Genomic DNA, 16831 nt, shown 5'->3' with positions numbered 1-16831 from the left:
TTGTGAAAGCGAAACTACTTTGTTTGGCCTTCCAAAAGAGGATGAAATACATCAACTTCACGCTATGGATCGCCAGATCGGCTTTCACTGTGGGCGAAGCGGAGTCCAGCCCGGGGTCGTCACATGTGGTTGCCGCAAGCCCGCAGGCCTCCGCTCACTCAAACTCGCCGTGTGTGATGCTGTGCATTTCGTTGTGAAAGCGAAACTACTTTGTTTGGCCGAGGACACGAGGACACGACTAGAAATCAGTGGTTAAGTTGTATTTACAACACTGTTCCAGAACAGTTCAACCCAAATATGTGCAGCACAGAGTAGACTATAATGCCGGCTGTTCTGACTCACAGACTGTAAGTACGTTTTTTATATATAAAGAATTTGCCACTGACGATTCAAATGCGAGTTTTGAGCAGTGTAGAGTAGCGCTTGTTTTTTGTAATTTCTCCGATCACAAATGCAGACATGTGTTATGTTTACGTGGCGCGATGCAATGCGTAAAAAGATAGTATAAGTCATTATAATCCAAAATTATGTCCCCACTGGATGCAACAAATGCCTAGTTTATAATGGGTTTTAATGTTTTTGTCTTGTCGCGCCGGAACACAGGGCATCATCACAGTATGGTAGGGGCGTAACATTTCCGTCACACGCTTGAGGTATTTGGCCAATCACAACGCACTGGATAGCTGGCCAATCAGAGCACACCTCACTTTTCAGACCAATGAGCTTTGTAAAAATCTGCGTGTTTCAGAAAGGCTGGGCATAGAGGAGAAACAATAATGTACAGTATGTGGAAAATAATGTTTTTTTTTTTTTTACCTTTAAACCGCATAAACACATTTCATTACACCAAATACACAACATAATGTTCTTTTTAGCAACATCATATGACCCCTTTAACCTGATGAGGATTTTTAGCCTCTGTAGATGTTGTAACTACAACTATATTACACTGGGGAAAACCCCTTTTTTCATTGACATTTAAACAGATAGTTCACCCAAAAATGAAAATTACCCCATTATTTACTCACCCTCAAGCCATCCTAGTTATAGATGACTTTCTTCTTTCAGATGAATACAATCGGTGTATAGTAAAAAAATGTCCTGGCTCTTCCAAGCTTTATAATGGCAATGAATGGGTGTTAAGATTTTGAAGTCCAATAAAGCGCATAAATCCGTCATAAAAAGTGCTCCACAAGGCTCCAGGTGGTTAATAAAGGCCTTCTGAAGCAAGTGATGCATTTGTGTAAGGAAAATATCCATATTTAACGAGAGAGTGATGTTCCAGCAGATAACGTAGGATGTAGGCATAGAGTTATGCATATTAGAGTTATGTAACCACCTTATTCCTAAACGCGGAAGTAATCCTATGGGCGAGACTTCTGGTTCATTAGCCGCTACAAACCAGTGTGTTCATAATTAAGATAATGCACTAAAATAATATGGTAAGACACACCAATTTGCAACATCAAGCAGCAAAACAAACAAAAAATAGCTGGAAGCAAATGAGACTGGAAGCAAGTCCCATAGAATTTACAAATGGCCACGCCCATATTTACAGGAAGAATAAGGTGGATGCATATTAGAATTTCATGGACTGCTAAGTCAAATTTACAGTGGTGATTTATTCAGTACACATGATCAGTGACATTGCTCGAGTTTCTAAGGCCAAGGAATGCTACTGCATTATTACTTAAAAGTTATATACTTTTATTATCTATCTTTCACATTGCCTTTTGGCAATAAAAGGCTTTTTAACCTCCAGAGCAGTTGGGAAATACATATAGGATGGTGTGCAAAGCAAACTACGATGCAAACAGCATTTTAGAGTACAATGCAGGGTTGAACTAAACAATACATCAGAAGAAAAAAAAACGGTTGCGGTGATCTTTTGGGTTATATTCAACCCAGTTATTCTGCACTGGCTTTTATTTGTTTATTGCTTTATTGATTGATTATGAAATTCCAGAAACGTCTTATGATGATCAGTATTGAGATGATCAGGTTGAAGAAGCAAATGGTGCTTGTTTAACAAAGCGTGTGTTTTTAAAACATTATAATTAAATAATTAATGAATAACGAATGGGTACACTCTAAAAAATGATGGGTTGTTTCAACCCAACTTTGGGTCAAATATGGACTAACCCAACTGTTGGGTTAAATTTTTACATTAAATTTTTAACCCAAAAGTTGGGTTGGTCCGTATTTGACCCAAAGTTGGGTTGAAATAACCCAGCATTTTTTAGAGTGTATTATCTATACATTCATAGAGTTTTCTCTGTGATTTATAACACTGTTTTGGTGGGTCAGGATGTCAAAAAGTAATGCTAATAAAGGGAAAAATACTACTTGATTAAAAGGATAGATTCATTTTACTAGACAACACAAAAACATGCAGTAGATGGTTAAAAATCCCTTTGTCTTTCAGAAATGTATGCTGTTGAGGTCTACAGCTGCCAATGGTTTACTTTGCTTTATAGTGTTCACCAAGTTGCCTGTGTAATAATAAATGACTCATTAGAAGGCACAAAACACGTTTTATAGTTCTCCTTTTTTTTCTGCACAAGGACAGCATTTCTTAGCCCTGTCATGTTGCATTTGGATGGCTCTCATGTTGCTGAGAGCTAAGAAAACATTACGGTAGTCAACTCGTAAGTATTTGATTTACCCAGCTCTGAAGATGGATTTAATTTTAATGGTTTAAGAAGCGGTGTTCTGCCTACATTAAACAATTATAACATTTAAAAATAACCAATGTTAAGGGTCTGGGATATGTAATTCATGATGATGCTTAAATGGACAATGGGTGTAATTATTGTGCATGGAAAACAAAACAGCTCTAATTTACCATAATAATCAGACATGCAAAGCTATGAGAAACTAGCTACCAAGCATAACAAATGATGTGGGATGTTTCAGCATTTGTTAAAGACTACATGTTTACTCAAATCTGTTTTTAGGTTGTAGGTAGCTGTAGGCCTATTCCGGTTTACTGTTAGTTCTACAGTTTTTTCCATAACAAAACCATTTTGAATGAATTTGAGTTGTGTTTGCTTGTGCAAAACTCTCCACTATGATGCTATAGGTTGTATTTGGGGAGGTTGTTTATTAGTTCATTCAATCATACAGACTAGGGTTGCTAACTTCAGAAAAGGAAAATACGGGACAATCACATATATATATATATATATATATATGCAAATTAGCATGTTGGTCAAATCGAAAGAATCTGTACCTGTGTCTTTATTATTCTGATATTTAGATATGTCATTTATAGATATAAACTGTAATTTATATCCTATGAAAACAAAATTGAATTGCATCTTCGAGCAACACACATTAGTGGTGTTTGGTTTCTGAATGAATCAGAGTTGAATTAATGAATTAATCTGTTGGGTGAATAATTAACTGACTCACAAACACAGTCACTTGCTACCCACTAGCGTAATCATGGAACTTGCCTAAAGACTCACAAGGCATGTCAAAAATAAAGTGTGACCACAAATGAAGAATTTCCACAACCTGTGGCCACATTTTAGTCACTTATTCCTTTGTTTTAGGTCAAATGTGGCCATGTTTTACTAAATTCTTCTCTTGTTGGTGATTTTAACCAGGGGGAATGCATCAAACTATCAAAACATTTCTTAGTAAGCAGTAATTAGCTTGCAAACACGGTTAGCATTTTCTAACTTGTTTACCCTAACCTGAAAAATCCTTAATTCCGAAGGGCCCTTTGAAGTGGCCAAGTTTTGAATTCTTCGGTATGGAACAACCCTTCAATATTGGTGGCCATGATTAATTTATCTCATTCAGAACACAGAAATAGTTGCTTTTTCAAACTCACTTTATCCAGAAAACATTTGAAGTAAAGCCATAACCACACCTCTGAATCTCCCTGCTGTCTCAATTAGCAGCCGCTAATCTGAAGCATTATTTCAGGTTCTAATGGCGCCTTAATAATGAACAGCGTTGTCCAGCTTTACTAGTAATGACACAGTGTTGTTTCATGTCTGTCTCTCTCTCTCTCTCTGTGTGTTTCAGGCTCTCTTCTCTCATTGATTACGGAGCTGGGCGCTAAGAGAAAGTTCACTGACTGAAGGTAAGTGTATTTATTGCATCGCTTTGACAATGAAATCGGCCAGGGTCATTGATTTTTCGTCTCTCTCACACTGTTTTTTTTTATTTGGTGGACTTGTGAGCAAGTTGATTACAGATAAAACACGTAGGAGAACTGGTGGCGCAATCGAGAAAAATGGTTTGTTAGAGGTGAGGTGCAATAAATGAGCCCAGCAGATGTTTCTGGATGTTGGCAGTGGTTGTAGCACGCTTTGCTTATTTAGACTCTAGCCATGCTAACTCTTCAGAGAGCAGCACATGCGACACTAATCCCAATAGGCTCCAGAGGTAAAGTAACATGATAATGTGATGCTTCTTTCTGTTGTTCTGTTGTCTCGTGTTTTGGTATAAAAACACTGGCTGCATTCCATTTTTCCATCCTTGTTTTTTTGAGCGTGATGGGCACGCTTAAATAAAAGTAGAGTAAAATGTGTCTGTAGGCCCCCTGTGGCCCTTTTGTTTCTTTTCCCAAAACACTGCAGGTTTATTGCCAGTTCTGCAGTTTTCCTGAAACTAAATAAATAAATGAAACACATTTTTAAAGAATATCACGTGTGTGCTTGTGTGAAATTCTCCACTATGATGTTAAGTTATACTTGGGGTTGTCAGGGCCACTAGTCAGAGTCAGTCGAAATAAAAAAGAAAACAAATTATTGTCGGGGTAATCTGTCTAAATTCTCAGATTATGATTCCATCTAGTCGGAGTGTATCAAACATGTTTGATATTTTGAGTCGAGTTTAGAGGAAATCTCACAGCGTATGACACTCCACTGTTCTGCGCATTAGATTTTTTGCTTTAAAAAGTAACGTTTGGCGGCACAGTCTAAACAAGTCTTATGGTTTAATGTACTAAAACAATGACATGGGCTGATTTATTTCATGTTTTAGCTGAAACTCATTTAACTCTTTTATGGAAGTGTTTGTGCAAATGTATGTTTTGGATATATCTATCCTATTTTTGCAATTATTGATTTGTTTTAACTCTTTAAATGTCTGTATTGATATAGTAAGTAACTTAATTTTGGAAAAATGGTTTGTTTCAATTAGTACAAGTGGGAAAATGTGTAGTTAAGATGCTGTCAATAGATAACGTGATGATAGTGGATGTTGCGTTTTGAGCAGAAAGAAACTAGTTTATTGTTGGCACAGTAGGGATGTAACGATTCACTCAACTCACGATTTTGATTTCACGATTCGATTCGATTCACGATTATTATTTTTTTTTTTAACAAAATGAGATTTAAGACAAATTATAAATGAAATGTGTCCTTTTGTTATTGCTTGGACAAAACGCTGCACATTTCTTTGTGAAATTGAAATATAACACTATAATAATATACTAATATAGCACTTGCATATTACTGTTCTTTTGTTAGTTTTGATTGCTTCTGTTGTCCTCATTTGTAAGTTGCTTTGGACAAAAGTCGTTTTGCTAAATGACAAAATTTAAATATAATGTAAATGTAAATAACAAAACAAAATTGACATTTTAAAACAAGCCCCAAATCAAATAAATAAGTAACACAAATAAAATAAATATATTCATATAAACAAAATAAGGCTTTGTCTGTGCTGTGTAAAATTAAAGGCAACCACTGCATTTTAATCCTGATCCAAACAAAGATGCAGCATACATGCAACATGAGCAGTTTTTAATCTAAATTAGATTGTATAATTTTGAAATCTGAAGCAAAAACAGAATGGTTTGACTTCAGTTTTGTGAAACTATACATACAAAATATCTGCATGAAGCAGCAGACGAGCTGAATGAGACGCAGATTCACTCTCTGCCAACAGGTAAAGAGTTTCCTTGCTTTCCGCTGTAAGCAAAGCAGCGCTGAACTTATGAACTTTAATATGCATTATACAGAGGCAAGATGAAAAGAAAAAATACCATCTAAACTTTTCTAAAGACAGTCAGTTCCCCTCAGACATGCATTCATATAAACTCCTACCCCTAAATGAATCGCGATTTGTTTAGCATCTCAACCCATTTGAATCGTCACATATTTGAATCGATTTTCAACCGGCTCGCGGTTAATCGTTACATCCCTATAGCACAGTAAATCTTCGACCTCTGTTGTTGAGTGAAGTTGGTGCTGTTTTTTATGGAGCCAGATCGGCCTCAAAAATAACACATTTGCAAAACAAAATTCATATGGTGCCCTGGACTGGCCACTTGAGGGCGCTCTGTCTGTTCTATGTTGTATGTGTTAAACTCCATTTCCCATAGTCCCCTGCTTTAATTCTGTTCTGATCAGTAGCACCTGTTATCATTTACTCATTATCCCTGCTATATATACCATGCTCACTCTGTCTGTCATTGCGTCTGGATTACATTGTCTTCTTGGTTGGTGTTGTCGGTGTCAGGTTTCGGATTACATTTTGCAACGTTTTGTTCTGTTTTGTCCTGTTATTAATTGCAATAAACTGCACATGGAACTTACCCTGTTTCCTCCTGGCATTGCGTGACAAAAGCAAGCGGCTGCTGCGTGCATGGTTTGGTATTGTAATAACCCGGCAGTGAGCGCTAGCAGCCAGGTGTATTATGGGTATTTGTTTAGAGTTGATTTATGTGTTAATTAAGCAAGATGGTTGAGTTTTTGCGTTAGGAATGTTATTTGTGTTTATGTTCAAGTTATTTCGGGTGGGTTTGGTTCATTTACTGCCTTGTTATAAAAAGTGTGGCTGTCACCGTCATGGAGAGAGATGTGTAGGGGAGGCACTTGGCGATATGACCTTACTTGTGAATGTTCTTATTCTGTATTTAGAATTAAAGGAGAAAGATGACGGCATTGCGCCCTGCTGGAATGTTCTGTGTGTGTGCTCCAGTTCACAGAGACACCCAGGGTTTTGCGGTGTATAGGAAGCGAATGCTCACACTCTCCAGTAACCAAAATGTAAAGTCTGTAAGTGTAGATCGATATAGTAACCTTTATAATTACTATTTTGAAATGTATAACTCATTAACCACTTACTGTGCTCCCCTATTTTTGAGCATTTTCTGAAAAACGACATACCCAAATAAAAATGTCTGTAGCTCTTGAACCCTAGTAGTATCAGGTTCGCAGTAACTTTTGATCAGGCATTAAAAACGGCTATCACCACCGAAGGGAGATTTCTAACACACAGCGGAGAGATTTCAGCATGGAGGATGAAAACCACACTCAACGAGTGAGTAAAGTCGTTTTTTATCTGATGGCATTTTCTTATGATTATAGCTGGTCGCAATGGTAACTTTAGAACCCACTGACTACAAATCGTATTTAAAATTATGCAATAGTTTAGCATCGAAATCGTTGTTTTACTGATTGTTTGTCGCCCATTCATCCTGTGATTACTAAAGTCTTCCTACGAACACCAGCTATATTATAAGAAAGCTGAAAAATACCACACACAAATTCAAAGCAGTCCACGCATGTGTGATGATTTGCAAATGCAGATTCAACTATCCATAAATACATGTACCATTATTCATAAATGTGTGATGGAAATTAATTCAAGAAATGTATATATACATATTTGTGTAAACATTTAAAATTTATTTAGGTAAGATGCATTTGTGTGAGCATTTGGGGAAATATTTATGCTTTTACTTGTGTATTTATGAATTGTGTTTTGAATTTACGAATCGGATTTTGTAAATGTAAATTGTGCTGTGCATTTATGAATTTTGTTTTGCAAATGTGTTATTTTTGAGGCCGATCTGGCTCCATAGTTTTTACTACTCAACAGTTTTGGTTTTAGACTGGTTTTATTAATAATCTTTATTTTTGTTTACGCTTTTATACGCTATTTATTATGTACACAGCTTCTAAGGAGGCACCGTTTTCAACTAAAAACGAAAACTTTTTTCTGCGTTTTGGCTATTCATTTATTCGACAACACGTTTTGGGAGCCTGAAAATGCAAACATTTGAAAACGGGTTTCACAATGCACATTTTTGGAAATGATACTGTTATTGTCTCCGTTTAATCTATAAAAAAGCTAATTTGTGAAAACGGTGACATCATATGCATACGAATTACACATTCAGTCAATAGGTGTAGCTGCATAGTGCTTCTTTACAAGTGATATCGCCAACTACGGATCTGGCATGCATAATACAGCTTTTTATTTTGTCATGTCTGCAGATCTATGTGAACGGGGATCGTTTTGACAGCGCTGTTGTCTGTACACAACATTTTTCAAAAATGCAAAGGAAAACCTTTTTTATATTGTAGTACATTGTTGTCATGTAAATGTACTCTAAATAACATCATACTGAATTTGTTTTTGTTTTTCCAACTCTGGTTCGTTATCACAGTGTACTTGCTGACTCTCTCTCTTTCTCACACACACACACACACACACACACACTCACACTCATGTTTGTTTTTATGGTTTATGGGGACTCTCCATAGGCGTAATGGTTTTTATACTGTACAAACCGTATTTTCTATTGCCCTACACCAACCCTATCCCTAAACCTACCCCTCATCCTCATATACCACATAAACATGCGCGCGCACACACACACACACACACACACACACATGTCTGGTTTGCTATCCTTGTGGGGACTCTCCATAGGCGTAATGGTTTTTCTACTGTACAGACCGTATATTCTATTGCCCTACACCAACCCTCCACCTAAACCTACCCCTTACAGGAAACTTTCTGCATTTTTAGATTTTCAAAAAACGTAATTCTTTGTGATTTATTAGCTTGTTTACCCATGGGTCCCCACCGTGACATGAGTCTGTGTTTATTCAGTTTTAAGTCCCCACCAGAATAGAAAAACAGGTACACACACAACTTTAGAGAGAGTGAAGCACATAGACACACAGTATTAATGTAAATCGTTATGTAAATAGTTAACAGTTATATAGTTATGATGCACAAACAGTGTGACGTGACAGATACTTTAAAACCCAGACATAGTCATGGGGTTGTTCAAATCCTAACCCCTAAGTACACACAGTATTAGCAATAGCAAGCACCACTAATAATATCAAACACAGCATGTTTTTATTTGTTATTATTCAACTTGTCTTTGTGACATTTTAAATTAGGTGTTTAGTAGAGGTGTGAAGGCATGTCAAAACAAATCTGCAAATAAAAAAAACACCCACTGATCTAGTGCTGTACGGGTCCACCCCACGGCTGATACTTTTCTTAGTTATGGCACATTCATTTTCTCCCAGTGGGAATACACGTCCTAGGCAACGTGTACCACCCCTGTGTTTTTCAGTTTGTATGAATTACGTTAATTTGCTGCTTTCCACAGTGACTGTAAGGCCTTGGTAACTAGATTTCATGCTAGAGACTGTAGAATTAGAGCTAAAAAGAAACCCATTCACAGAAAGGGGGACTATGCATGAGATTGAAAAACATGTGGAATAATTTGAATGATTCAAATGTGTGCACCCATGAAATTAATAACAACAAAATGGCATGTTCGGACAAGCCAGCACTGTTAGCTTCAAGATCTGATGTTGTACTGTTTATTAATAGCCTGCTGACTCTGGAGGTCCAGTGACTGGATGGCGTGCAGATGATAGAATTTCACCTGGAAGACAATAAAACGGTCCAAAAATCTCATAGATTTACACTGAAAGAAAGGACTTGAGTTATTTACTGGAGACTAGAATTTTATAGAGACCTGAGTGTAATATTTTTAATCATTTTGTTTTAAGTTGTTATAAGATATGACAAAATTAATGTTTTTTTTTTGAGAGAGAGAGTGTTCAGTGTTTCAAAGTTTTACAAACCTTTAGTACACAAAAATGGCTTCATTCACTGAAAGTACTGATAACTTGTTATTGATGTTGATTGAGTAACTGCTTTGTCTGACCATTTCAAACAAATGTTTCTGAGTCTTTTTGAAGAGCCAGCTCGTAGGTGTTTGGTTTGTAAATCAGACTATACAGATTGTGTCTATACAATCGATATGTTTGTTGTTTTGCATTCAGCAAGCGAGGACAGGATAACTCGATACAAATATGTCCTTTTATCTAATAACATTCTATTCAGACTGCAAACTCACATTCACACATTTCCATGGTGCTGGAGATTCAATGCCACAGGCAACACTGACATGGCAGTGATCAAAATGATACTCCGATTTGTACCGGTAAATTTGTACTGGTTTATCGCCCACCTGTATGCTTGTGCATGACACTTACGTGTTAAAGTCATAAAAGAATGTTTGATGGAAGACATGTTTACTGGAAAGAAAAGTACAGTATGACATGTGAACCATTCTTTGAGTCCATATTAGCATGTACTGATAATTTGGTTTTTAAAAAAATTCAGAGCCACGTAATTTAATATTTTTTTTAATAATTCCCATATTTTGAGATCATAAACCAGGCTTATGAAGTTCCGTTAGCTCAAATGGTAGAACTGGTAAGTTTCTGTGTTTAACTGTAATACTGCTAAAATAATATAGTTTGAATGAGCTGTAGGCCACTTGGAATGTAACCATCTGCCTAATACAGCATCAAATCAAATCTACACAATCCACTATAGAAACAAACAGGCTTCATGAATCTGAATTTGATTTGAACTTACCCACAACAACAACAAAAAAAACATACAAGCGTAAGCAAAATAACCAAATGCTTAATGCAAATGTCACTGGTTATAGACATCCTGAGGCGGCAGGAAGAATTGTGGTTTGTTTGACCTGAATTGATTGTAGAATGGGGTTAAACTCCATATTATGACTCGGCAGAGAGTCATGAATGATGTGATATGTGATGCACTGATGTCAGATGATGTTGCGTTTGTCAGTGTCACCAGACTATTTCAAACAGAACATGTGGACAAAATAATAAAGTACAGACAAAAAGAGATGTGGCCACTGTTTCATTAATGGCCAACATTTTGGGCCCTATTTTAACGATCTAAGCACACGGTCTGAAGCGCATGGCGCAGGTGCACTTAGGACGTGTCCAAATACACTTTTGCCAGTTTAACAACAAAAACAGTCGGCGTGTTAGGCGCATGGTCCAAAAAGGCGGAATTTGCAAGAGCAAAGACTGAACGCTTCTCCAGAGAGGAAACGGATCTGCTCATGCGCGAGGTTAAAGCGTGCACAATAATAATCTTTTTACATTGTAAGCCTTTCATTTTTAATATATGGCATGTTCGTGTGCTGCTTCGCAATAAGCAGAGTGTACGCATGTTGTCCATCCACATATAGATGCATATTACTAACGCACCCTTTAAATTATTAAAACAATAAATAAATACTGCACCACTGACTTTAGACCAGGTTTTAGTTGGTCAATGGCACAATCGTTTTCAGTTGCCTCAAAATAGCAACGGGCCAACAATGCGCCTGAAAACACCTAGTTTTCAGACCAGCAAGCCCATGAGCGAACAGATGGGCGCAAGTGCATTTGCTATTTAAACATTGTGGTGCTGTATGTGGAAATGATAACTGTCGAACTGAAACTAGCAAAAACACTTGCGTCCTCCTGCCTGGCGTCACATTGAGCCGGGTGTATGATGGGCCTCTTTATGTTTATCAGTCTTGTGTAATTAGTTATATATCATTGGTTTGAATTTGCCAAGATTGATGTCTGTCCATCCATCCGTCCGTCCATCAAAATCAGGGTTCACACTAAAATGTCCGAAATACGGCACAATATGACAGTAGTTGGTCGCAGCTTTCATTTTATAGCAACTAACATTTCACTTTGTGACATTATTTTTATGACTGTTAAGAAGTCATAAAGAAGTCACATTTTCAGTGAGATTCACCCAAATACCAGGTGTAAATGGTGATGTGTCTCAGTTGAACGTGTGATTGTATCACTCGAGATGGATGTTAATACTAGGTGTAAATAGGGCTTTAGATTCTCCTTCAGTTCACCATTTAAATGTGCAGAAGCCTCAATCAGGTCAATTCACAAATACAAGAGAGGGCATCAGGAGCCCGAGCTAGAACACAATATCGACTGCACTTCAGCTTCATGAAGCGAAAAAGCTTCTCGCTCAAAAAAAGGATTAAAACAGCCCTGGGCTATTTAGCGGCCAATTTTACATAATGCCACACTCTTTTCCTTTTATTGTTCTCTTTTTGTTTCCCTATTTCTTTTTCCTTCTTTAATTTCCCACCTAATGGGAAAGTTCTGGCTGCCGTTAAAGACATTTTTCTCTTTTTATGGACCAAGCTTTGAGTTTTAAAACCTTGACACTTTTATGGAAAGTAATTTAACTCCCACTTGTGATTATTTAAGAAAATCAAAAGATCTTCACTTCTTTTATCGCTCATTATTCATCCCTGATTTTTAAAACCTTTTAGCCCGCTTCATAGAAAGAAGAGTCATTATGTTAAACTGGTGAATAGCGCTAGATGGGATATTAAAATTTCACTCTTTCGTGAAAGGAGATTATTTTCCATTTCCTTGATTCATTTTTAACAATAACGTTAAATAGTGGATTATGTCTTTACCTACAGTTGCAGACTTAGTTGATAGCGCACCTTAATTCCTCACAGAAAAATCGTTCCTCAGGCTTGTATAAACGACTTCTCGCCCCTTGGAATCATTTAGCAGCTCAACTGCAGGGTAAATGAGGTCAATACTAGACTTAAACCCATTTGGTATATCTGACAGGAACGCATGCTTGGAATAAACATCGCTAATGGGCAAGAAGTAACTGCCCTCCGACCCGTCTGAAGATAACAGGCCGACTGTCAGCAACTATAGTTCACACAATTATGAGCTAAGTTGAACTGTGTCTCTCTAATTACTCTCAGGTAGATGGCCTTCTTGATCTGTGAATTTGTTGTCAACACGCGAGGAAGCTTTAACTACGATGGCGATGCAATTGAAAGTATGTTGATTCGACAGTTTTCGCTTTCTAAAATTATGACTTTTTTCACCTGAAGGAATATAGTCAATGGTACCCAAAGCAGGTTACCAACATTCTTCATGATAGCTTCTTTTGTGTTCCACAGAAATCATGTGGGAGAGTAAATTAAGACAGAATTGTCATTTTTGGGTAAACTATCCATTTAAACCATATGTGTTATTATTTAAGATGCAAATGACATAGTCTATCTGATTTTTATTCCTTGAAAAAGTTGATCAAATTGCTATTATTAATACTGCTACTATACTAATATATATGTGAATATGAGCTGTCATCAGCTGTCAGATCAGATTTCACTTTTTTTTGTCATTAAAGATCATTAAATGAATAGTTACCTTGCTCACCAATGGATCCTCTGCAGTGAATGGGTGCCGTCAGAATGAGAGTCCAAACAGCTGATAAAAACCTCACAATAATCCACAAGTAATCCACACAAGTCCATGCATTAATTAATGTCTTGTGAAGCGAAAAGCTGTGTGTTTGTAAGAAACAAGTTCATCAAAACAAAGTAATCTCATCTGAATCAGAAGAGAACTATGCACAGATCAAGCAATGTTCCCGCTAATTCTTTTTCTTGCTGAGCAAAACTTTTCTCTATTAGGTGGACATTCTGGCCACCTGAGCAAAAATATTCTTTATACCAGACCTGTACAGCACGCGCACAAAAAAGTGGGTAACTTTTAACTTTGTGCTTTTTGATTTGATCCTTGTTGTAACTAAATTATTCACATTTTAGATTACCTGAGAAAACATTTTTACAGTGCTGTGTTACCAAGAAATTATGTTAAAAAGCATTTAAAAAAAATCTCATGCAGAACAGTTTCGTTCTTTATAATAAAATAATATAATACAATATCAAACTGAAACATTTAAACTGATACAATATAATAGAATAGAAAACAAGCTGATGGCATTTAAACTGAGGTCTCTAAGCTAAATATAAAAAAAAGAACATGAATTATTCTACAGTTATCTAAAACATCCCTATAGGTTTTGCACATTACACCGGTGTATAACTGTACTGTAAATGTCTCGGAGCTTTGTCACCATTCTGTGCCCATCATCCGCTATTTCCACCACTTAATCAAGCCACTGTTCTTTAAAACATGATGACTTTTTATTTCACATGTCATTGCTTTAGCGTTGGCTCTCGTGTTGAGCCATTTTGTCCGCAGCCATTAAAGGGGTGGATGACTGTTTTTTTTTTCTAGGCTTGATTGTGTTTATGGGGTGCAGTCTAACATGTGTTAATGCTTTGTTTAAAAAAAAAAAAAAAAACATTCTTTTTCACATAATTTACCTTTATTCTACACCGCTCTGTCCCTTCTCCTCTAAACGCGCTGATCATTTCCTGCTTTTATGAAGCCCCTCCCTTAGAAATATGGGATGGGCTCTGACTGGTTAGCTGGCCCAGTGTGTTGTGATTGGCTCAACTGCCTCTAGTGCGTGTCTAAATGTTCCGCCCCTCACCTCAGCGCCATGTGCTCCGGTTGTATTGTAAACAATGGCATTGTCTATATTGCTTAACAATTTGAGCCCAATTGAGATTCAGAGGATGTTAGTGAAGAATATTGCGCAAACCTGTGCAAGCACGGCTCTTAATGGTATATTTTTTGTTTGTTGTTGTCTCATACTTTTAGATACGCTGTTATTTGTACTTCTGTTAGCTTTTAATATACGGTTTTATCCTGATTAAAGCTTTAATACAGTACGGCAACCACACGCGTGTCCATGTTTAACGCTTCTCATAGCTATGTGAAAATAAGTAACAGTTCATTGTTGGAGCTGAGCTGAGAGAGAGAGAGAGGCAGAGATGCAGAGCATGTGCAGAGCAGGGCGACGCGAGGAACGGTATTAAGAACCGCTGCTTTAGAACATTGATTTTGAATCTTGTGAATCCATTAGAATCAGTAGAAGACAGAATCGCGATTCATATATGAATAGATTTTTACGTGCACCCCTAGTTTTCTTCCTCTAAAGCAGCGCAACATGGCCCCACCCCCTTTGTTGCATGTTCCCGGGGGCGGGGTTTATCAGGGTGTGTGTTGTCACAAACCCAGGAAGTAGCTGGTTGTAGTCCCTACAAGCCATTTTTGTAGGCAATAAACTGCCAGAATTTTAAAAGACGATATCTCCGTTTGCATTGAACTTTCAGCGCTGCAACTTTGCAGATATTGTTTATGCTCAAACAGCAACATTACACACTAACTAACGTTAAAAAAGTGAAATCGCAATCAACCATCCCCTTAAATTATTTGATTTCTACAGTGACTCATTTGGCGCACATCATTCTTTCCATGAAACCTGTTAACCGCCTTCACCGATCCTAACTTTATAGAGAAAACCAACCAACCGAGCATTGCATTGCGTCCTGTCCATATATATTCTTCTTCTACGATGCAAGAAGTGTGTGGATGCACTTGTAAAATGCTGTTTACAAGTGAAAATGTCCAAAGCAGATTTGTCCATGGATTTTGATGTTAGAGGACAACAGGGGATGGACTTTTTCGCCGGAGGAAATATTGTTATTTTATTGTTATGGCCACAAGTGATGGTTTAAAGTTAAAATGCTTTAATGATGGATTTGTTTCTTACAAACACACAGCTTTCCATTACACAAGATGTTAATTGATGGACTGGAGTCATGTGAATTACTTGTGGATTGTTGTGATGTTTTTATCAGCTGTTTGGACTCTCATTCTGACGGCACCCATTCACTGCAGAGGATCCTTTGGTGAGCAAGTGATGTAATGCTACATTTCTCCAAATCTGTTCCCATGATGAAACTAACTGAACATAACATGAATGTACCATCATATATAAGCAATGTGTGAATGCTTATGAAGATTCTCTGTTCACTATATCGCCTCTTATAGCAGCTATGAGAATGCAACGTGTACTTGCATTGTGCATTATGAACAGCTTGCAAATGCATTTCTAAACTCAACGACTCGTGAAATCGAGCTTGTGTTGCTCGTTAATTAGGGAGGGACTAAAGACAGCTTATTGTCATCTCATTTGCATACCACATATGTAAAATAATTCAGTACAGAAGCCATTAATGCAATACGATGCTAGCATTGGGAGAGAGTTGGGAAGTTCTGCCCACATACTCATCAAAGCAGCGCTGCTGCTAAAAATAGTCAAGAACCTCTGGAGCTTCTCAAGATATGTTGGGTAAATCTCCCTGGAAGAAAGAAAAAATAAAATAAAAATTGTTCCAACAGGACAAAAGCTGGGAAAAACAGTCAAGGTGCCCCTGCGCTACGCCTAAACGCCTTTGTATGTTGACACACTTTCTACAGCTGTCCGATACTCCTATTCTTGGGGCTAAAAGGCTTTGCTTGTTCTCCAGGTTTGAGATTGCCGCCATCAGTTAAGCAGTCCCTCCTGCCCTCTGCTTAGATCATTATCGCTGGGGCGCGGGCCGGCAAAGCACACTAAAAAATGCTGCTGTTACAGTGATCACAGCGGGTAATGGCCATGATCGTTGCATTGAAGACACAGTTCCGTCTGAAGAAGTCCTCCTGAGTGCAGTGCCTCGAAGAGTAAAAGATACAGACACCTAGACATCTAAAAGTGTCTTACATTAAGTACTTTTTCTTGTAGACATGTTCATCCTTCACAGAGAGGCCCGAGAGCAAGGGAGCACGTCGCTGAAAACACACACGCTCAAAAATACATTTGTATTTTTCAACTTCACTTGCTTCATGAAAAAAAAACTAAAAAAACTATTCGTATTCCTTACGTGGCACATGCATTTTTGATGCTCGCTGGTGTCACGTTAAAATCCTCCCTCGTTACTTATAATCCATAATTGAAGACGTACCTGTATAATTCCCTGTGATCT

The 16831-nt window shown here is 37.5% G+C and overlaps 1 long non-coding RNA gene across 1 annotated transcript in view; it reads left to right on the top strand.

Moving 5' to 3' along the window:
- LOC107592847 (uncharacterized) overlaps positions 1-16831 on the top strand; it is a 124815-nt gene that overhangs the window by 17665 nt on the left and 90319 nt on the right. Inside the window, exon 2 of the long non-coding RNA XR_001610034.1 lies at positions 4039-4096. This is a non-coding gene — a long non-coding RNA (uncharacterized lncRNA). The remainder of the gene's footprint in view (positions 1-4038; positions 4097-16831) is intronic.

This window comes from Sinocyclocheilus grahami, unplaced genomic scaffold (assembly GCF_001515645.1).
Source record: "Sinocyclocheilus grahami isolate Dianchi unplaced genomic scaffold, SAMN03320097.WGS_v1.1 scaffold160.1, whole genome shotgun sequence".
Lineage (NCBI taxonomy): Eukaryota > Metazoa > Chordata > Actinopteri > Cypriniformes > Cyprinidae > Sinocyclocheilus > Sinocyclocheilus grahami.
This window is presented reverse-complemented; position numbering and strand designations above follow the sequence as displayed.